General features: G+C 42.9%; 1 long non-coding RNA gene across 2 annotated transcripts in view; it reads left to right on the forward strand.

Annotated features, from left to right (window-relative positions):
• The window catches only part of LOC106613606 (uncharacterized), a 58930-nt gene extending 49897 nt beyond the window's left edge, over positions 1–9033 (forward strand). The window contains exons 2-4 of one of the 2 annotated variants that reach the window (XR_006756900.1): positions 2442–2600; positions 6986–7089; positions 7214–9033. This is a non-coding gene — a long non-coding RNA (uncharacterized lncRNA). The remainder of the gene's footprint in view (positions 1–2441; positions 2601–6985; positions 7090–7213) is intronic. The other variant, XR_001330527.2, reaches the window with a different exon arrangement.
• Positions 9034–24567: the final 15534 nt, after the last annotated feature.

A 24567-nucleotide genomic window follows, 5' to 3' on the forward strand; every position in this document is an offset into this window, starting at 1 on the left:
AACAACCCAAATAACATTGTATCAGTAATCCAAATGCAATATAAGCGTACACTGAGTATACAAACATTAAGAACACCTGCTCTTTCCATGACACAGACTGACAAGGTGAATCCAGATGACGGCTATGATCCCTTATTGATGTCACGTGTTAAATCCACTTCAATTGGTGTAGATGAAGGGAAAGAGACAGATTAAAGAAAGATTTTTAAGCCTTGGGACAATTCAGACATGGATTGTGTGTGTGCCATTCAGAGGGTGAATGGGCAAGACAAAAGATTTAAGTGCCTTTGAACAGGTTATGGAAGTAGGTGCCAGGTGCACCGGTTTGTGTCAAGAACTGTAACTCTGATGGGATTTTCATGCTCAACAATTTCCCAAGTGTATCAAGAATAGTCCACCACCCAAAGGACATCCAGCCAACTTGACATAACTCTGGGAAGCATTGGAGTCAACATGGGCCAACATCCCTCTGGAACGCTTTCGACACCTTGTAGAGTCCCAACGAATTGATGCTGTTCTGAGGGCACACACTAAGAATGATATGTACAGCAGTAGATATATTACAGTGAGCTATGTCAAGAATCCAGCGTACAAATAAACAGTGTAACAAAATGCAATGTACAGTAGTAGAGACCGTAATTTCCGGACTATTAAGCGCACCTGAATATAAGCCGCACCCACTGAATTAAAAAACATTTTTTATTTTGAACATAAATAACCGCACATGTCTATAAGCCGCAGGTGCCTACCGGTACATTGAAAAAAATTTTAACGAAACACGGCTTGTAACAAAAATAAATAGGCTTTAACGAAACACGGCTTGTAACAAAAATAAAAAATTAGCAGTAAACAGTAGCCTACCAAAAAAGTCATTGGTCACTATCTTCCTCCTCCTGTGCACTGAAACCATCTCCTTCGGTGTCGGAGTTGAATAGCCTCAGAATTGCTTCATCCGATATTGGATCGTTTTCATTGTCGCTCTCGTCACTTTCATCCGGAGGCAAATCCCCCGCTGAGCCCTCTTCAACACGCAGCAGTCCAGCCTTTCGAAACCCGTTGATGATAGTGGATTTTTTTGACAATGCTCCACGCTGTCAGGACCCACAAATTTGAAAGCGGGAAAAATCCATACATTAGCCGCGTCATTGTTTAAGCCGCGAAGTTCAAAGCGTGGGAAAAAAGTTGCGGCTTATAGTCCGGAATTTACGGTATATTAGAATGAGCAATGTGAATAATACACTATATGAATACACAGTGTGAAAAACAGTATATAATAAACGGTCCAGTGTTTAATGTCTTTTAATACATGGGACAGCAGCGTAGGCTGTGAGTGAGTGTGTGTTTTGTGTGAGAGAGTCTATCTTTGTCTCTTAATACAGGAGATGGTGCAGGGCTGTTCAACAGTCTGATGGCCTGAAGAGACAGACATTTTTTTCAGTCTTTCTTTCTGCTAGATGGTAGTGAACAGACCATGACTTGGGTGGCAGAGGACCTTTATGATCTTCTTGACACCGAGTGCTGTAATTGTCCTGGTTGGCAGGCAGCGTACCACCGGGGATGCGTTTAGCTGACCGCACCACGAGTGCTTCATTTGTAAATTGTGAGGTACCAAAAATAAATACATTTCCTTTATAATAAAGCATTGCATGCATTATCATCGCTTTTGCGTGCTGGCAGAGCATTAGAGTGGAGGTGCTTGCAGAAGTTGCCAGGTGTGTGGAGACACACATTGTACAATATGAGGAGGAAGTTATCCTAAAAAAAAAGTTTCCGGTTTTGCTGACTCGCCCAATGATGCGCAGTTCACTCACCTGCGATGGTCGATGCGCAAAGTGCCAAAAGCCTACAGTATCTCTTTCTTGTAAAACAATGCTGTTCGCTCAATAGGCCTATTTGAAAGTTGATAACTTAGACCAGGGGTAGTCAACTCTTACCCTACGAGGTCCGGAGCCTGCTGGTTTTCTGTTCTACCTGATCATTAATTGCATAGACCTGGTGTCCCAGGTCTAAATCAGTCCCTGATTAGTGGGGAACAATGAGAAAATGTGGTGGAACTGGCTTCGTGGTCCAGTTGAGTTTGAGGGACAGGCTATTTGGTAGCCTACAGATAGATTAGTCTTCTCTTTTCAGCAGGTAGCCGTTTGCAATGCTGGAGAGATTACCTTCCCAGGCTCATGTCTATCAGAGCAGAGAGAGGGAGGGAGATCATAGAAAGTATTCTGTGAGAGATACAGGCGCGCTTCTCTCTCTCACCACAGCAATGGCCACGCCTTGGTTGCAATGCTGTGCAAACTATGAACTCGGGCCGGCCCAACACGAATCAATTCTTAGAATATCAGGCCCGTTTTCACATGACGTTTATTAGGGGGCAGGAGATTTACAGAGGAGGCAACTTGAATGAACTCTGATTGCTTTTATTCTCATTTTTACTTTGCAAACAGAGAGAAAGAAAAAAAATGGCTTTCCATGAGTGGTACCGGATCCTGGCGAATGGGTTCCAGAACGAAACAGTCCGGAACAGAGAGGTGCTGGTTCCTGTTCCGACAGGCTCAAATGAAGCACCGCGCATCATCGTCTGGAAAGCCATTTGGTTGAGGGAGGTACAGTTGCCATACCATGCACTAATGTGGCCTGACAAAACGCTCTCAATGGTGTATCTGTAGATGGTACACACAGACAGTATTAACACACACACACACACACACACACACACACACACACACACACACACACACACACACACACACACACTTTCGCATGCACGTTTAACCAGGCAAGGCAATACAAGGTGACAGGGGGTCCATTGTAAGCTGTTCAAACAGAAAGTATCGCTTCGGAACGAACAGAGAGTTGTGATACTTAACAACCCCTTTACTCAGCCAACACCCTACCCAAGCAGCCAAGCAAGCAGGCAGGGAGGCTCACATACAGACTGCAAATCATACTGTGCACGTGTGCGTGCACGGGTGTGAGTGATCTGCACTGGGGTCAGTTTTGTTAGTGAACAGCAGAGGAATGGCAGCAAAAACTAGCGAAACGGAAAAGTTGTACACATGTTTTCACTCTTTCTTCCCCCTCTCTGTTTTCTGTCTCTTCTATCTGTTTTCAATCTTCTTGCAATGGCCTCCAGCACCTGTTAACAGTGGGAGAGAGCTGGAGGGAGTGGGGGGCACGCAGAAGGGGATGAGGGAGGCTAAATAGTGTAGGGTGGTCGGGTCTGGTGTGAGGTCATTCAAGGTCATTTATAACACTAGCTAACACGTGCTGTACAGAGTACCTATCCTGAATGGAACTGAAACTGGCATTCATCTCCTGATTTTAATATTGCACCATATAATTGGCTATGGGAATGCATTCAAAGTCAAACTGGTTTCATGTTTTTGAGAGTAGATCAACTTTGCTGCTAGAATGTTGTTGTTGTTTTTGTTGTCGTCCGCTTACTCTTATAGACACAGCTTGGTGTTGTGCAATGCAACCATAAGCTTTGGTCTCTAACGGCCACACACACACACACACTTTCCTACCTTGTTGCCTTGGGGAGAGGCAGTCACAACACAGTTTGATACTGATCCCTCCGAGCAGTACACAGGGCTTCCCTCTGTAGACACCTGTGTTGCTGGACGCTACAGCTGTTTTGTGACCACGCACACACACACACACACACACACACACACACACACACACACACACACACACACACACACACACACACACACACACACACACACACACACACACACACACACACACACACACACAGATATCATCTCACTACTTTGTTCCAGACACACACACCAACACACTCTTTACTCACCCTTCACTTCTCTCCCCGCTCCGTTCCAGATGGCGCTGATGATCTCACCGCGGTAGGGCTTTCTCCTGCTTAACCAGAGGGGAGTGGGAATCATCACACACACGCACACACAGCTATGTCTTACTATACTTGTGAGGACTTTTTGGCGACCAACAATTGATTCCCATTGAAAATCCTATTTTCCCTAAACCCTAAACCTAACCCTAACCATAATTTGAATCTTAACCCTAATTCTAACCCTAAACCTAACCCCTAAGCCTAAAATAGCCTTTTTACAAATGTCCTCACTTCTCTGAATTTGAGTTGGTTTACTATTCTTGTGACGACTTCTGGTACTCACAAGTATAGTAAAACGTGTACACACACACACATACACACACATACGAGTACACATAGCCTCATCGTCATGTGTCTGAGAGGAGTTCTGATGACTACTGTATGCTGTCTAGGGTTTCTTTTGAAAGCCACGGTTTGTTGTTTCTGATTGTACAGCTCTCCTCCTTGTTGAGCTTATTATATTATGCCGGTCATCTTTCAGTTTGAAACGTTTCCCATTTTAAAATGTATTTCAGGATTTCAAAAACTGTTGGATTACCTCGTCAGATTCTGTGTTGGCTGTTTTCATTTCTATTTTTGACATTTGACATAATTATTATGTCGGTTTGTTATTATCCATTCAGCATACTGGTAACTGGACCACATATATCCAACTAATGAATCATCGATAGAGCACATAGTTCCTAGTGTTGTCATCACTCCCTGTGTATTTGTTGTTATCATTCTGTGCCTGAGTTAGTCACTGATTTGAGAGAGTTGATAGCTTTGACCTGGCTTGATGATGGGATGTTGTTCGTAACCAGGCCACGGGACGACCTCCCTTGATTGCAGCTCTTCCATGACACACTCTTCCAACTGATCTAAGGTCAGTTCCTCCTGCTAATAATGGAGGTTAGGACTTGGAGAGGGTAAGCGGATTCTAGATCTGTGGCTGAGCAATTTGGACTCAGGGGTAGACGTAACATAGTATATATAAATCTCCCTCTCTCCATTTAGTATGATATGTTACGTTTTGTATGCTGTTTTAATATATGGATGTTCATCACCCATTTCATATGATATGTTACGAATTACAGCCGGTATGATTATGTTATCAATTGCGAATTTGCAATACATATCATATGTCATGAATTCCACTTTGTTGTGTCTAACATTAGCTAGGTGGCATCTAACTAAGATGTTTGGTGCATTATTTCTCAAGTGAAATTTTTGGCATGAAAACGATTTGTCTCTCATTGAATGACAACAAACACTTCATTGAAGAATCCCTACTGTTGACCAGTGACCGACGAAGGGGCGTAGACTTCGGCTACCGACTTCGCCTCTAGAATGTTTTGTGTGTGTACGAACAGCCGGAAAAATCCTTTCCCAAGCCTCTCGAGAGGCACTGCACTGCATCGCAGTGCTGGAGGTTCGATCCTGGGCTGTGTCGCGGCCGGGAGACCCATGAGGCGGCACAGAATTGGCCCAGTGTCGTCTGGGTTAAGGGAGGGTTTGGCCGGCCGAGATGCCCTTGTCCCATCGCACTCTAGTGACTCCTTGTGTTGGGCCGGACGCATGCACGCTGACTGTAGTCGAGACACATTGGTGCGGCTGGCTTCCGGGTTAGGCGAGTAGTGTGTCATGAAGCAGTGCTGCTTGGCAGGGTCGTGTTTGAGGACGCATGGCTCTCGACCTTCGCCTCTCCAGAGTCTGCACGGGAGTTGCAGCGATGGGACAAGACTGTAACTACTAATTCGGGAGAAAAAAGGGGTAAAATAAATCAATAACAATTTGAACAAAACAAAAAACAAATCAAAAAGAAAAATACTTGCCCAAGACCAAAATGAACAAAAATGTCATCATAATATATGCACAAACAGTTCCAGTTGGGAAGCATTCAGATGCTTTTAGGGTTAGAGGAATGGTTTGTTAACATGCTAAGTAGTTGCAAAGTAGCAAGTTGTTGCAAAGTTGTGTGGAATGTGATTCGAACACGCAATTTTTGTGTTGCTAGATGTTTGCGTTATCCACCTACCCATCCTTCCCGACCAACCTCCTTTAGATTTTGGCCATATTATTATTATTATTATTATTATTATTATTATTATTATTATTATTATTATTATTATTATTATTATTATTATTATTATTACTTATTATTACTTATTATTACTTTTTTTTTATTTTATTATTATTATTATTATTAGAATTATTATTAGAACAATTATTTTTGGGGGCCTAAGTAACCTTCTGTCTTATGTAACCATACCAAACGTACCATTTTATACTAATTGGAGGGTCACAAATGTATGTTTACTATGATACTTCTAGTCTTTGAGGCCAGGCTGGCCTGAGGACAACTTGTTACCCGGAGCAACAGTGTTAGCCTACATAAAGAGTTTATTGTGAGCATGCGCTAAAGGGCTAACCGCTAACAGCTAAGTGCTAACAGTGGTTTGTTTGGGTTTTGAAGTAGCCTCAAAGCTCCTGTTACGGACCTAGTCCAGAGAATGGCTTATTCATGGGACTAACAGTCACTGGCCTGTTGATGACAATAACACCTCCACCACACTTCAAGTCAGTCATTTAAAATAACACTGTTGTTTTCACACGAGACCGGCTGCAATTTTGAATTGATGTGAATGAGATATGGGATTGCAGTAGAAGATAAGTGGCTTGTGATGTTTCTTTTTGTGTCATTACTAAGGTCCTTGGGTGAGTTGACATGAGGGGGTATGACATAGTTTTAGGCCTATACTGATTACATTATATTTATATGATGTATCGTTACATTCTGGGGCTCCCAAGTGGCGCAGCTGTCTAAGGCACTGCATTTCAATGTTAGTGACTTCACTACAGATCCTGGTTCAAATCCAGCAAGTATCACAACTGGCCGTGATTGGGAGTTCTATAAGGCGGTGCACAATTGCCCCGGTGTCGTCTGGGTTAGGGTTTGGCTGAGGTAGGCCGTCATTGTAAATAAGAATTTGCTCTTAACTGACTTGCTAAATATATATTCAATGCTCCATGTATTCCATTTAATGGTCTTTGCAATTAATATAATCCATTTAACAATGTTGTTAAGCCCTCTCTCTCTCTCTCTCTCCATCTTTCTCTCCTTGACTCCCTCAGTGGTTCTATCTCTATGCGCTGTGTGAACCGATGGCAGAGAATAATGTCGACCAATAACATCTCCCAGGCCAGGAAGCTGGTGGAGCAGCTCCGCATCGAGGCAGGTTTGGAATCATATTTAGGGCCCAGAGTTTTTCCAGGGCCGGAAGTTTTTCCATGGTTAGGTCACATGGCCTATCCCCCTCTCACTCCCTCACTCCCACTCTCTCTCGCCTTCTTCCCCCTCAGGTATCTAAGGCAGCAGCAGAGCTGATGAACTACTGTGAGATGCACGCACACAGAGATCCTCTGCTAGTGGGATTGCCCACATCTGGAAACCCCTTCAAGGACAAGAAGCCCTGCATCATCCTATAGCTCCGCCCCATCCCATCCCTGGCCTGTCAATCACTACCTTTGACCTCAAGACACTGTGGGATGCTCCGTGAAACCCTAACCTCGAAGAGACTTTGAAGGATAGAGAAGTGATGCTATATACAATACATATACAATACATATATAGTCATGATTGTGAGCTGAATAGGTGAAAATCAAATGAATGGGAATCATTGATGCAACAGATGCTTAGGCAGAAAAAGCGTTGTTGGGACGCATTGGAAAACAGGAACGTTACCGGATGATACTGCAAGAGGAGCGGTGAAACACATAATTGGCAGATACAAATGAAGGAACTACAAGCACAAGGCTGTTGGCTTTGTGTTCATCCAAACACATTTTCTGTCATTCAGGATGTAACATTGTCTGGCTAGAGAGAGAACCCAGCTAGCACATTTGGTTCCATTAAAGTTTTGTTGACGCTGAGAACAGAATGTATGTTTTAAAATAACATACTTAAATGTTACTGTTTTCTTGTTGTTTTTATGGAAAGTTTTCTTGATGTTCTGAGAACATGGCTTTAAATAGAATCATGAGGAAACTTGCAGAAAATGTTATGCTGAAGTACTGAAATTCCCACAGAAGAATATTTGTTTCTTAAAGTTCTCTGGACGTTCTGAGAACATGACTTTAAATAGCATTGTGAGGAAACCTGCAGAAAACGTTATGCTTAAGTACTGAAATTCCCACAGAAGAACGTAGTTTCTTAATTTCTTTGAACAATTTAAGAACATTACTTTAAATCAGGGTTCCCCAACTGGTGGCCCAAGGCCCAAATTTGGCCCGTGGGTGGTTTTATTTGGCCCCCCCAAGTTTTCTAAGCAAAAAATAAATCGAATTTTCATCGTTGGACGTAAAAACTCTAGCTAATTAGCTCAAAGTGATTTTAATTTAAAAATCTGTTCCTAAGTATTCCCACGCATAATAGAGAGGTTTGAAATGATTGTTTTAGTCAAACATTACGTCTGAAAAAAAACGGCCCGCGGCTGAATCTATTTTAGTTGATGTTCCCTGCTTTAAATAGGAACATGAGGAACCCTGTAGGAAACGTTATGCCGAAGTAATGAAATTCCCACATAAGAAACCTATGGTTCTCAGAACGTTATGTGCTAGCTGGGTAAGGTCAACAACTAAAAAACTAAATTGTGTTTTAATACATGTATATTCTTCTAATTCTCAATGTTTTCCTGAATCAGAAGTCATTATGTTAACTATCTGTCCTAATGCCAATAAGGAATGTAACAGTGTCTTTTTTCATCATTTGTCCTGCTTTCCCTCTTTTTTGGGGTACAAATAACCACACCCTATTTGGCAGATGTATTTTCCTCAAAACGCTTTCTTCTCCAATGTTTCCAATGATCATTGTGTCTAATCCTTAAAAGCCTCTGTAAAGCCTTTGGTCCTTTATCTGGGAATGAATGTATCTTCGTGTCAATGTTAATGCCATTTACTGTAAAATTATTCTTCCAGATCATCAGTCATTAGGTTTGGTTATTAATGGTGACAATTCTGTTCATCTTTTATTTTTTTATTCATCGCTTTGGTGCTCATTTTTTTTTTAACTAAGTACAACACAAAATCATACAATCACTTTTTCAAACTTAATCAGTGTTTCATCAAGAAATGCATGTTTCACGCTGCAGTACATGTTTATATAAAGTTATTGCCTTTCACAATGCAATGATTCTCTTCTCTTTTGTTGAAATTCATTTGATTATTACTTAAATCAAATCAAAGTTTATTTGTCACGTTCGCCGAATACAACAGGTGTAGACCTTACAGTGAAATGCTTACTTACAGGCTCTAACCAATAGTGCAAAACAATGTATTAGGTGAACAATAGGTAAGTAAAGAAATAAAACGACAGTGAAAAATAACAGCAGCGCGGCTATATACTGTAGCGAGGCTATAAAAGTAGCGAGGCTACATACAGACACCGGTTAGTCGGGCTGATTGAGGTAGTATGTACATGTAGCTATGGTTAAAGTGACTATGCATATATGATGAACAGAGAGTAGCAGTAGCGTAAAAGGGGTAGGCGGGTGGTGGGTGGCTGGACACAATGCAGATAGCCCGGTTAGCCAATGTGCGAGAGCACTGGTTGGTCGGGCCAATTGAGGTAGTATGTACATGAATGTATAGTTAAAGTGACTATGCATATATGATAAACAGAGAGTAGCAGCAACATAAAAGAGGGGTTGGGGGGGGGGGGGGGCACACAATGCAAATAGTCCAGGTAGCCATTTCATTACCTGTTCAGGAGTCTTATGGCTTGGGAGTAAAAACTGTTGAGAAGCCTTTTTGTCCTAGACTTGGCACTCCGGTACCGCTTGCCATGCGGTAGTAGAGAGAACAGTCTATGACTGGGGTGGCTGGGGTCTTTGACAATTTTTAGGGCCTTCCTCTGACACCGCCTGGTGTACAGGTCCTGGATGGCAGCTTATACCTAGTGATGTACTGGGCCGTACGCACTACCCTCTGAAGTGCCTTGCGGTCAGAGGCCGAGCAGTTGCCATACCAGGCAGTGATGCAACCAGACAGGATGCTCTCGATGTTGCAGCTGTAGAACCTTTTGAGGATCTCAGGACCCATGCCAAATCTTTTTAATTTCCTGAGGGGGAATAGGCTTTGTCGTGCCCTCTTCCCGACTGTCTTGGTGTGTTTGGACCATTCTAGTTTGTTGGTGATGTGGACCCAAAGGAACTTGAAGCTCTCAAAACCCGCTCCACTACAGCCCCGTCGATGAGAATGGGGGCGTGCTCGGTCCTCCTTTTCCTGTAGTCCACAATCATCTCCTTAGTCTTGGTTACGTTGAGGGAAAGGTTGTTATTCTGGCACCACCCGGCCAGGTCTCTGACCTCCTCCCTACAGGCTGTCGTTTTAGTCGTTTTTAATTGACTGCTCTTAATAGTTGATGATCACTTAAACGTTTGGTAAACCTAGAGATTTGACATGTCGACTGGTTTGCCTAATACAGATTGAGAACTACATACAGTTTTTTCACAACCCTTAGTACAAAACTGGTCACACTTGTAACGCAGCCAGTCTTTCATTCAAAAACCTTTCACTGTGCATTCATTTGGATTGTAAATCTCTCTCACCACACAACCATTGTTTCAAAATATAAGTTTATTGTGAAATGTAATGAGATCATTGGTTTAATCACCAATATACGATATCTTTTCAATTTAGTTGTTTTAACTACCAGTTAATTCATTAGCAAACAATGCAAGATACGTGTTTCAAATCGCCCTGAGAAGTGCTGAAAGTAATATGCTACAGTACTGTACACTGCAGTAGATTACACAGTTTTCACATTATGCAGTACACTTACATTATCCAACAAAATTGACAGAAAATCTATCATTTCCATAATATCTATCCAATGTTGAAGATTATACAATCATTCATGCAAAAAAACATGACATTTTTCAGATATAATTGCAACATAGGTATACTGTCTGTAATCAAATGTAAGAAGTGAAAATAAAACATGTTTAGCATTTGGCCATAAATTCTCATCCACATAACAGTGAATGTCCTCATTGTTCATGCACTGCGGGAAAAATCGTTTGGCATGGCGAATCTAAGCTTGAAATTGGTCTGCATTGATTTCGTCACATGCCCCATCCAGGGCCAGAAGGAGGGTGGCACACTCATGGGGACGGTGATCGTACACCTTCCACCTCCATGCTGAAAACAATACCTCAAAAGGGTTGAGGAAAGGAGAGTATGGGGCAGGTATACAGTGCATTCGGGAAAGTATTCAGACCCCTTCACTTTTTCCACATTTTGTTACGTTGCAGCCTTATTTTAAAATTGCTGAAATCATTTTTTTCCCTCATCAATCGACATACAATACCCCATAATGACAAAGCAAAAACAGGTTTTTAGAAATGTTTGTAAAAAAAATTTTAAATATCACATTTGCCTAAGTATTCAGTCCCTTTACTCAGTACTTTGTTGAAGCACCTTTGGCAGTGATTACAGCCTTGAGTCTTCTTGGGTATAACGCTACAAGCTTGGCACACATATATTTGGGGAGTTTCTCCCATTCTTCTCTGCAGATCCTCTCAAGTTCTGTCAGGTTGGATTGGGAGCATCGCTGCACAGCTATTTTCAGATCTCTCCAGAGATGTCCGATCGGGTTCAAGTTCGGGCTCTGGACTGGGAGACTCATCAGGATCGAGGGGAAGATGAACGGAGCAAAGTAAAGAGAGACCCTTGATGAAAACCTGCTCCAGAGCACTCAGGACCTCAGATTGGGCCGAAGGTTCACCTTCCAACAGGACAACAACCCTATGCACACAGCCACCACCATGCATCGCCGTAGGGATGGTATTGGCCAGGTGATGAGCAGTGCCTGGTTTCCTCCAGATGTGACACTAAGGCATTCAAGCCAAAGAGTTCAGTCTTGATTTCTTCAGACGAGAATCTTGTTTCTCATAGTCTGAGAGTCCTTTGGGTGTCTTTGGTAAACTCCAAGCGGGCTGTCATGTGCCTTTGGCTTCCGTCTCGCCACTCTACCATAAAGGCCTGATTGGTGGAGTGCTGCATAGATGGTTGTCCTTCTGGAAGGTTCTCCCATCTCCACAGAGGAACTCTGGAGCTCTGTCAGAGTGACCATGGGGTTCTTGGTCACCTCCCTGACCAAGGCTCTTCTCCCCTGTTCGCTCAGTTTGGCCGGCTCTAGGAATAGTCTTGGTGATGGATGGATGGATGCCAGTGTGTTCTTTGGGACCTTCAATGCTGCAGCTCTACGGACAATTCTTTCTACCTCCTGGTTTTTGCTCTGACATGCACTGTCAGCTGTGAGACCTTATATAGACAGGTGTGTGCCTTTCCAAATCATGTCCAATCAGTTGAATTTACCACAGGTGGACTTCAAAAAGGCACCAGGTAAATGTGTTTCATAGATACACGGTGCCTCTTCAAAAGGCAGGCTATTGTTGGCAGGTTGATGGATGACACATTGGCAAAGGTATCATCGTTCTCATTGGCCTGCTTTATTTCAATTCTGAGGGTAGAACACAGTATACTGTCAATAGATCATACGGTAAGAATACTAACATGTTTAATAAATGTACATGCATTACAATATGTCATTTACTGTAAATGTAATGGTAAAGCATAAAGCATATCCTGCAGACTTCTTGGCAAAATGTTCTCATGATCGAATTGAGAGTTGATCGTTTCAGATTGGGTTGAACTCATCTGACAGCCTCTGCCATGGTAATATAGTATCACCCTCCTTCAGGCCATGAATAAGGGATGAAATGAAATCAGTCCAGACCTATGTCAGTTTTTTCCCCAGGTGCATGAACAATGTATTTACTGTGATTTCGATGAGAACCTGCAGAACCTACCTACAGGCCAAATGCTCAGGACAGGCTTGATGGAAACTAGTGACAACTTAACATTATGCTTCTTTCCTTTCTTTCACTTGATTATATTGTGAAATATGTCTTCAGTGATTACACCTTCTGATAACACGTGGGATAGAAATGATTGAAGTTAGATGTTCAGTCAATTTGAATGGGTAGTGAGAGTGTATTCCCTTATGTGAAAACAGTGTGGTGTACTGTAATTTACAGTGCTGTAGGATACTACATTCAAAGGGCAATTTTGAAACGTGTATCTTACATTTTTTGCTGTTGGATTAACTGGTTGTTAAAAGAACAAAATTGAGAAGATATCATTATGTTGTGTTTCAGTGATTAAACTAAAGTACTCATTATATTTCACAGTAAAGTTATATTTTGGATCAGTGGTTGTGTGGTGAAAGATGTCTACAAACAAAATGTATGCACAATGACAGGTATGAATGTAAGAGTGGCTGCTTTACACGTGTTACCAGTTTGTAGTTTTGTACTAAGAGTTTAGAAAAATCACCACATACTTGGGAAAATAGTATCAAAGAGATAACATAAAAATTGTAACAAGATGCCACTGTATGATTGGAGTTTCAGGAGGTTTTGTTGCAGGTACTGTACTGTATTGAAACGCTATGGGAGCTAGTAAACCCGAGATCCACTATGTCTTACTGAATAGCTCTTAGTATGGCTCTTTAAGTTTACTCAACTATCCCAAGTTACTGTACTATTCATTGTACAGTTTCACGAGACCCCTATGAATAGTGGTGTCAGCTGCAGGAGAAAGGAGGGCAATACATTTTGGGGGGCATGACCTGCGTGAGGCTAATTTAGAGATTTTATTTTAGCCCAGAAACGGTACAACTAGTACAATTGAGAGGGTCAACAGACGTGACGGCCCATTATGCAACTGGCATGTGATTGCTTTAGTCACTTGAGTGTCACATGAGGGTTGACTGGTAAATGCCCACGCAGTTGGCACAGTATGAATGTGTGTGTGTGTTGTAATTAGTACACCAAAGAATGTTAGGGATCATAAAGATTCAGAGAAAGCCTTGGGGTGGGAGTGTTGTTTAAGTGATTGGCAAAAAAAAGAAGAAACACATTATTTACCCCCAATATAGCTATTTATCCTTGGTTAAAAATAGAGCAAAGGAATGAAATACAAAAGAGTTGTACAATAGAAGGCTTTGGATGTGTCGCCTAGAGAAACAACGGGGCTATTTGATTGAGGCCCCGTGCCCATAGCACAATCTAAGCTCTTCATTGGTGACTAAGTCTTAGGAGAAATCACAAGAGTCCGACTCAAGAAAATGACGGCTGGCTCATTGCTCCTGTCATGATACCACAAAGGCTGTTTGGACAACATGAAAATTCACAGTGAAATCAACAGGCTTTTCTTTGTAGCGGCTCTCTGTGTCTCCGTCACCCTGGCTGTGTCCCAAATGGCACCCTATTCCCTATATATATATATATTCCCTATGTAGTGCACTACTTTTGGGGGTCTGATCGAAAGAGGTGCACTATAGGGTTCCATTTGGGACACAGACTCTGTCACGTCGGTGCCAAATACTGCTGTTGTGGCGTCTACTCCCGTGTCAGCCTGACTTGAAACCAGCCGCAAAAAACAACCAGTAAGGGGTCAGGTTAGACAGAGCGAGAGAGAGAGATGCACACACACCCACACACTGTTGAATATGTTTAGTAAGATGTTTACATATGAAGTGTCACCAGAAATGAAAGACAGCTGAATGTGAAGTTTGATATTATTTAGAATGATATGGCAAGATTTTGCTAATTGATGGCCGTTGTGCAAAAACATAAAAAAGACAAGCTAATCATCAGCTAAAAGAAACTGAGAGTCATTCCTAAGTCACTCGAAAGTCACTCAAAATAAATTCTTAATGACCTTTTTAAATCTCTTAGGTACTGACTCAAAATCGGGATTAAGTGAGAATGTCAGACAGCATAGCCAAACAATCAGAGGGAGGGAGTGGGGGTTGGTCAATGGTTGCATTTAGACATGTTGCCTTTTGTACAATTGACACAAATTTTTGACATACATGTACTTAAAGACCTCGCACACTCATCCTATTTCTGAATTAAAACTAACCTTTGAATGACCAAAACATCACCCATAATATTGTTACGCTATTAAAATGCTCAGAATGGAAGAAATGTTACCTTTTTCTCTCACCATGAAGATGGCGCTGGAGAAGATGGCTGCCGTTTTATGCTATTTTGTTTGTTTTTACACGAAGGCCAGCATCCTGGAGTTGCCTCTTCGCTGTTGACGTTGAGACTTGTGTTTTGCGGGTACTATTTAATGAAGCTTCCAGTTGAGGACTTGTGAGGTGTCTGTTTCTCAAACTAGACACTCCAATGTACTTATCCTCTTGCTCAGTTGTGCACCAGTTTGCGCTGTTCTGTGAAGGGAGTAGTACAAAGCGTTGTACGAGATCTTCAGTTTCTTGGCAATTTCTCACATGGAATAGCCTTAATTTCTCAGAACAAGAATAAACTGACGAGTTTCAGAAGAAAGTTCTTTGTTTCTGGCCATTTTCAGCCTGTAATCGATCCCACAAATGCTGACGCTCCAGATACTCAACTAGTCTAAAGAAGGCCAGTTTTATTGCTTCTTTAATCAGGACAACAGTTTTCAGCTGTGCTAACAGAATAGCAAAAGGGTTTTCTAATGATCAATTGGCCTTTTAAAATGATAAACTTGGCACGTTGCGTTAGCTAATCCATTGGAACACAGGAGTGATGGTTGCTGATAATGGGCCTCTGTACGCCTATGTAGATATTCCATAAATAATCAGCCATTTTCAGCTACAATAGTCATTTACAACATTAACAATGTCTACACTGTATTTCTGATACATTTTATGTTATTTTAATGGACAAAAAATTTGCTTTTCTTTCAAAAACAAGGACATTTCTAAGTGACCAAAATTTTGGAACGGTAGTGTATATCCTACCAATGGGACTGAATCTAATATCTTATGTTTCACCGAGTCATGGCTGAACGTCAACATGAATAACATACAGCTGGCGGGTTATACACTGTATCGGCAGGATAGAACAGCAGCCTCTGGTAAGACAAGAGGTGGCAGTCTATGTATATTTGTTAACAACAGCTGGTGCACGATATCTAAGGAAGTCTAAATGTTTCACATGAGGTAGAGTATCTCATGATAAGCTGTAGACCACACTATCTACCTAGAGAGTTTTCATCTGTATTTTTCGTAGCTGTCTACATACCACCACAGACCGATGCTGGCACTAAGACCGCACTCAATGAGCTGTATACCGCCATAAGCAAACAGGAAAACGCTCATCCAGAGGCGGCGCTCCTAGTGGCCGGGGACTTAAATGCAGGAAAACTTATATCTGTTTGACCTCATTTCCACCAGCATGTTACATGTAAACACACAGACACATACAAAGCTCTCCCTTGCCCTCCATTTGGCAAATCTGACCATAATTCTATCCTCCTGATTCCTGCTTACAAAAACACCAGTGACTCGGTCTACAAAAAAGTGGTCAGATGAAGCACATGCTAAGCTACTGGACTGTTTTGCTAGCACAGACTGGAATATGTTCCGGGATTCTTCCGATGGCATTGAGGAGTACACCACATCAGTCACTGGCTTCATCAATAAGTGAATCGATGACGTCGTCCCCACAGTGACTGTACGTACATACCCCAACCAGAAGCCATGGATTACAGGCAACATCCAAACTGAGCTAAAGGGTAGAGCTGCCGCTTTCAAGGAACGGGACTTTAACCCGGAAGCTTATAAGAAATCCCCCTACACGAACCATCAAATAGGCAAAGTGTCAATACAGGATTAAATCGAATCGTACTACACCGGCTCCGATGCTCATCGGATGTGGCAGGGCTTGCACACTTTTACAGACTACAAAGGGAAGCACAGCCGAGAGCTGCCCAGTGACACGAACCTACCAGACGAGCTAAATTACTTCTATGGTCGCTTCTAGGCCTGTAACACTGAAACATGCATGAGAGCATCAGCTGTTCCGGACGACTGTGTGATCACGCTCTCCCCAGCCGATGTGAGTAAGACCTTTAAACAGGTCAACATTCACTGTTGACCAAGGCCGCAGGACGTATACTCCGAGCATGCGCTGACCAACTGGCAAGTGTCTTCACTGACATTTTCAATCTCTCCCTGTCTGAGTCTGTAATACCAACATGTTTCAAGCAGATCACCATAGTCCCTGTGCCCAAGAACACTAAGGTAACCTGCCTAAATGACTACCGATCTGTAGCACTCACATCTGTAGCCATGAACTGCTTTGAAAGGCTGGTCATGGCTCACAGCAACACCATTATCCCAGAAACACTAGACCCACCTCAATTTGCATACCGCCCCAACAGATCCACAGATGATGCAATCTGTACTGCACTCCAGACTGCCCTTTTACACTTGGACAAGAGGAACACCTATATGAGAATGCTATTCATTGACTCCAGTTCAGCGTTCAACACCATAGCGCCCTCAAAGCTCATCACTAAGCTAAGGACCCTGGGACTAAACACCTCCCTCTGCAACTGGATCCTGGACTTCCTGACGGGCCACCCCCAGCTGGTAAGGGTAGGTAACAATACATCCGCCACGCTGATCCTCAACACCGGGGTCCCTCAGGGGTGCATGCTCAGTCCCCTCCTGTACTCCCTGTTCACTCATGACTGCACAGCCAGGCACTACTCCAACACCATCATTAAGTTTACCGACGACACAACAGTGGTTGGCCTGATCACCAACAATGATGAGACAGCATATAGGGAGGAGGTCAGAGACCTGGCCATGTGGTGCCAGGACAACAACCTCTCCCTCAATGTGATCAAGACTAAGGAGATGATTGTGGACTACAGGAAAAGGAGGACCGAGCACGCCCTCATTCTCATTGAGTAGTGGCTGTTGTGGAGAAGGTTGAGAGCTTCAAGTTCCTTGGTGTCCACATCACCAACAAACTAACATCGTCCAAGCACACCAAGACCTATTCCCCCTCAGGAAACTGAAAAGATTTGGCATGGGTCCTCAGATGCTCAAAAGGTTCTACAGCTGCACCATCGAGAGCATCCTGACTGGTTGCATCACTGCCTGGTATGGCAACTGCTCGGCCTCTGACCGCAAGGCACTACAGAGGGTAGTGCGTACGACTCAGTACATCACTGGGACCAAGCTTCCTGCCATCCCAAACCTTTATACCAGGCTGTGTCAGAGGAAGGCCCCTAAAAATTGTCAAAGACTCCAGCCACCCTAGTCATAGACTGTTCTCTCTACTACCGCACGGCAAGCGGTACTGGAGCGCAAAGTCTAGGTCCAAGAGGCTTCTAAACAGCTTCTAAACAACATCTAATCAAATGGCTACCCAGACTATTTGCATTGCCCCCCCCCCCCCTCTTTTAACGGTACTGCTACTTTCTGTTATTATCTATGCATAAGTCACTTTAATAACTCTACCTACATGTATATATTACCTCAATTACCTCGATTAACCGGTGCCCCTGCACATTGTCACTGTACCGGTACCCCCTGTACATAGCCTCACTATTGTTATTTTACTGCTGCTCTTAATTATTTGTTACTTTTATTTCTTATTTTTTAAGGTATTTTTCTTAAAACTGAATTGTTGGTTAAAGGCTTGTAAGTAAGCACTTTACTGTTGTACTCGGCGCATGTGACAAATCAAATTTGATCTTATTTGATCAGGTAGCCTAAAAGAACAGGCTGAGTGGGCGGGGAGCTTATATTCATGAACTCGCCTTGACTGACAGCTCTTTGAAACACCCTTGTGATCGTTGCCAGGTAACAAAGGTAAACAATTGCAAAATGATCTCATGGTCAACAGAGCTGATCATGGACTCTTGGATATCAGACAAACAGAAGCAATACGTATTGCATTTCTATTGTTTTGTAACTACTACAGAATACAGTTCACTGATACACTTCTTCACAAGCATTAGTAAAGCCTGAGTCACCTTAGAAGCTTAGACATAAGGGAATGTCCACAAAAACAGCATACAATAAGTGTATTGGACAATATATTTGTGCCTCTGCATTAGCATTATAAATGACAATATGTTCAGAATTGTATGTATTGATCAGACATCTATTTGATAATTTACAATAGGCCAGTATAGGCAAAATATTGATAAACATGAACACTCAAGAGAAATAAAGGTGAGAAATAACGGTGAGGCATTATTGACATAAAATCAAATATTAGAGCCATAAGCCTAAATAGCCACCCAGCTGCCATATAGAGTGCAGGACCCCATTGATTCATACAATTTGTAACACTCATCTCCCGTCCAAATGCTTGAAAAAAACAATACAAAGTCGCAAAATGTGTCATATCACGTAAAAGTGAATTACTTAGGCTTCAGAGAATGCAACCAACTACAGATATGGATGGGGAGGGGAGCGGGAGAGGAGGGGGACCCATGTACCCGCTTCAATAAAGCAGGCTTCAGTCACCCACTTGGCTTCAGTCACCCCCAAGGTTGAAGCGGGAGACAAATCCAGCTATTGCCTCCTTCTTGTCAGGCCTCTCACACTGGGCAGACAGGGGTCCTGGGATGGACAGCTCGCACAGCTTCCCTACAGACGGTGTTGGGTCAAAGGGTGACCTCATTGAAGAGGAGATCCAGGAGCCTGTCTACGTAGACTGTAATTCTTTTGAAAAGGGTAATGTTTGTTAAATGGGTATTGAATTCAATTTCCTTTTATTTCCTGTTAAGAGTTATGATGCTACCAATTAGTTGATGTAGTGATTGACTCATTCTACAATGTGTTTTCTTGTGTTTTTGAAGTACTTCATTTGAAATATGCAATATTTGGTAGTGCACTTTTTAGTGAAACTTTTCAATGTTTGTAATTTTGTGTGCCTGAAATGCTCAATTGGTGCAGATTTGAAATGAATAACTATGACTTATAGTATGTTGGGTCTGTCTTCACAGGCTTCACAGCATATCCCCCCTTATTTGTCTTCACAGCATGATGTATATAAACCCTGGATTGCTGATGCTATGTATTGGCCAATGAGAGGCTTTGAAGACACCGGTCTCCCATATTGGCACTCCCCAGAAGAAGCAGTCCTCCGGACAATCACATGACACCCCAGGGGTTGCCTTGCCAACCTTAAAGCCCACAACAGTTGACAGCGTATGAAAAGCAGCAGGGAGCACCCCTGAAATAGTCCAAAATGGGGGAAAACTGAAAAAGAGAGAGGCTCCTTGTCTCTGACTCAGACTGACCATGCACACAGCGTTTTAGGGTTTACCTCGGGGTAAGAATACCTCCAACTATTGAGGCCCACTCAGCCGCAAGCAACACTCTCTGCAAGGATCAAGGAGCAGTGTCTCTTGGTTAACTTGAATAAAATAAAATAAATAAAGATCTTTAGTTGTCACATACAAACCTGTAGGTCTATGAGTGGAAAAGGCTTGTAAAATGTTCCTCCTCCTCCGCCCCTCGGGGTGAGTTAACATAATCGGTTGTTAGGGGGAACTACCTCTTCTGTCCTGAATCAACAGCCTACGACTTCGCCACAAGCCATGGACTCTGGAGCAGTGGAAACGCATTCTCTGGAGTGATGAATAATGCTTCACCATCTGGCAGCCAGGAGAAAGCTACCTGCCCCAAGCATATTGCCAAGTGTAAAGTTTGGTGGAGGAGGCATAATGGTCTGGGGCTGTTTTTCATGATTCAGGCTAGGCCTTATAGAGAAAGCTGATGATTCAGCTTTCCCTCTAAACGTTACACAGGTGTGCTTCTGTCTAGTTCCTTCATGTTGTGCCTCACCCTATTGCTTCGCAGAAAATACTGTCTGAGAAGCTGATAAAACTTTCAAAGTAGGGGCACACTCAGCTTACAGTAATAGACTCTTTGTCAGAGTCTAGGTGATGTGGGTAAGGCGGAGTCAGGCGCAGGACACAGAGATGAGTACTAATAGTAGCTTTACTCAAAATCAATCTTCCAACAAGGAGAACGAAAATCCAGAATCACATAAACGAGACAACAGACAACAATAAACACGCACAAAACCATGATGGCTCCAGAGAGTTAAATAGGGAAATAATTCAAACGTAATAGGAACCAGGTGTGAACAATACAGACAAAACAAATGGAAAAAGAAATGTAGATCGGTGGAGGCTAGAAAGCCGTTGACGTCAACCGCCGAACGCCGCCCGGACAAGGAGAGGCACCAACTTCGGCGGAAGTCGTGACACTCTTAGTCATGTTCTCATAACAGGTCATAGCAATTAATATAACACTGTCCTGAAGCATGAACCTCAAATGCTTCTCTTAGTGTTCGTAATTTCATGTGTCATAATGAGTTGATATCAGATTTCTCTTGCGTTTAGAATGAGGCCACCTTGGTACAGTCCGCAGAGTCTGAATTACCTGCAGAGTGCAGAGTGATAATAGAGGGTGTCACACCCTGACCATAGAGAGCCCTTGGTGTAGTAGGTCAGGGCGTGACTAGGGGGTGATCTAGTATGTTTATTTCTATGTTGGTGCTAATATGGTTCCCAATTAGAGGCAGCTGTTTATCGTTGCCTCTGATTGGGGATCATATTTAGGTAGTTATTTCCCCACCTGTGTTTTGTGGGATATGGATTGATTGTTAGTGTGTTTGGACACTACGTCCGCACGGTCTTTGTAAGTGTTGTTATTTTGTTTTGTTAGTTTCCCTTAAATAAATATGTGGAACTATACTCACGCTGCGCCTTGGTCCGCTCATTTCCAAGAACGTGACAGAGGGCTAGCAGGCAGCTCGTTTTGATATATTTAGTTAGTGTATTTTAGTCAGTCTGTATGTGTATAACTTCCTCTTTCTCTGAATGTGTATGCGTGCATGCGCCTGTGTGTGCATGTGTGTGTGAAGGCTTATTCTACAAGATTGAAGCGGGAGACAAATCCAGCTATTGCCTCCTCCTTGTCAGGCCTCTCACACTGGGCAGACAGGGGTCCTGGGATAGACAGCTCGCACAGCTTCCCCACAGACGGTGTTGGGTCAAGGGTGACCTCATTGAAGAGGAGATCCAGGAGCCTGTCTACGTTTTTTTATATTTTTTTATTTCACCTTTATTTAACCAGGTAGGCAAGTTGAGAACAAGTTCTCATTTACAATTGCGACCTGGCCAAAATAAAGCAAAGCAGTTCGACAACATACAAAAATACAGAGTTACACATGGAGTAAAACAACATACAATCAATGATACAGTAGAAAAATAAGACTATATACAATGTGAGCAAATGATGTGAGATAAGGGAGGTAAAGGCAAAAAAGGCCATGGTGGCAGAGTAAATACAGTATAGCAAGACTGTAATTCTTTTGAAAAGGGTAATGTTTGTTAAATAGGTATTGAATTCAATTTCCTTTTATTTCCTGTTAGAAGTTATGATGCTACCAATTAGTTGATGTAGTGATCGACTCATTCTACAATGTGTTTTCTTGTGTTTTTGAAATATGCAATATTTGGTTATGCACTTTTTAGTGAAACTTTTCAATGTTTGTAATTTTTGTGTGCCTGAAATGCTCAATTGATGCAGATTTGAAATGAATAACTATGACTTATAGTATGTTGGGTCTGTCTTCACAGGCTTCACAGCATATCCCCCCTTATTTGGCTTCACAGCATGATATAAACCCTGGATTGCCGATGCTATGCATTTGCCAATGAGAGGCTTTGAAGACACTTAGCCGTAAGCAACACCCTCTGCAAGGATCAAGGAGCAGTGTCTCTTGGTTAACTTGAATAAAATAAAATAAATAAAGATCTTTAGTTGTCACATACAAACCTGTAGGTCTATGAGTGGAAAAGGCTTGTAAAATGTTCCTCCTCCTCCGCCCCTCGGGGTGAGTTAACATAATCGGTTGTTAGGGGGAACTACCTCTTCTGTCCTGAATCAACAGCCTACGACTTCGCCGCAAGCCATGGGAATACCAAACGCTGATCATTGCTATGGGAAGCATCAGCGGCTATCGCCCTAGCAACGCAAACAAACTTCCACCGGTCTCTGTTTCACTCCGGGCAAGCTGCCTAGAGGATGCAGGTAATACTGTAGCTCTTAAAAACAGGAGCCAGTGCAGGCCAGGGGTAAGATGACTGAAACTTTATGGACCTTTAATGCAATAGAATGTGCAGTATCACATGGTCACAAATGAAGTGTCTACTTACTGCATTATAGCCAAACATAAACTGCACTGTAGGATGCCTGTTGCTGTCTATGCAGACCAAGACCACCTTCCATATACGTTAACATTCACCGGAACATTTGACTGTCCCTCCTGCCCCTTCGAATACTGAAACGTTACAGCCCAGTTTGTCTCTGTCTCTGTATGCGGAAGTGGTGAGTGCATGTTTGGGAGAACTTTACGGGAAACAGAGAGCGCAGACCGGGCCTGAAGGGGAGGGGTGCATCAAAGGAAACTCAGGGACTTTTCAACTCTCCTAGAATGTGGGGAATGGACAACATCTCTTCTGTGGAATGGCTTCCTTGCAGGACTTTTCAAGTAAACTACACATGAATCACTGACTGCACAGTCTAGGGGGTTTCAGTCTGTATTTTTCTCAGAATCCTTTCCCCTCCCACCTCTTCCCATATGTGTGTACTTCATATCACATTTTTTGTCCCCTGTGCCTTACCGCATAAATACAAAAATACTTGTTGAGTGTTTTGCAGGGAAGCAGAGTAGGAGTTGAATTGGAGGCGTGGGGATTTTAAAATAGACTACAAATGCATATACACACACATACATACCTAAAATACTTGTACATACACTCTCTCTCTCTCTCACTCTCTCTCACCCACTTTCTCTCTCACTCTCTCACTCACTCTCTCTTTCTCTCTTACTCTCTCTCTCTCTGTCTTGCTCTCTCTCTTTCTCTCTTTCTCTCTATCTCACTCTGTGCGCAAAAGTGGTGAGTGCATGTTTGGGAGAGATTTACGGGAAACAGAGAGCGCAGACCGGGGCTGAAGAGGAGGGGTGCATCAAAGGAAACTCGGGGACTTGCCAAACTCTCCTGGAATGTGTGGAATGGACACAATCCCCCCCCCCCCCCACTTCTTCCCATATGTGTGTGCTTCATATCACATTATTTGTCCCCCTGTAAAAATCTTCTGTTCTCGGTTGCAACACTCACTACCAAATTCCAAACTGCCTCTGGAAGCAATGTATGCACAATAACTGTTTGTCAGGAGCTGCATGAAATTAGTTTCCATGGCCGAGCAGCCGCACACAAGCCTAAACTCACCAAAGCTTGCCACCATTGGACTCTGGAGCGGTGGAAACGCGTTCTTTGGAGTGATGAAAAAAGCTTCACCATCTGGCAGCCAGGAGAAAGCTACCTGCCCCAGGTATAGTGCCAAGTGTAAAGTTTGGTGGAGGAGGCATAATGGTCTGGGGCTGTTTTTCATGATTCGGGCTAGGCCTTTTAGTTCCAATGAAGGGAAACCTTAACACTACAGCATACAATAACATTCTAGAGATTTTGTGCTTCCAACTTTGTGGCAACAGTTCGGGGAAGGCCCTTTCCTGTTTCAGCATGACTATGCCCCATGCACAAAGCAAGGTCCATACAGAAATGGTTTGTTGAGATCGGTGTGGAAGAACTTGACTGGCCTGCACAGAGCCCTGACCTCAACCCCATCGAACACCTTTGGAATGAATTGGAACGCCGCCTGCGAGCCACATCTAATCCCACACATACAGCCTTGCATCAAAGACACACTTCCATTACTCTCTCCTTGAGGCTCACCCAACTAGCAGGTGACTTCAAATCTCCAATCACTC

The sequence above is a fragment of the Salmo salar genome, chromosome ssa10 (assembly GCF_905237065.1).
Source record: "Salmo salar chromosome ssa10, Ssal_v3.1, whole genome shotgun sequence".
Lineage (NCBI taxonomy): Eukaryota > Metazoa > Chordata > Actinopteri > Salmoniformes > Salmonidae > Salmo > Salmo salar.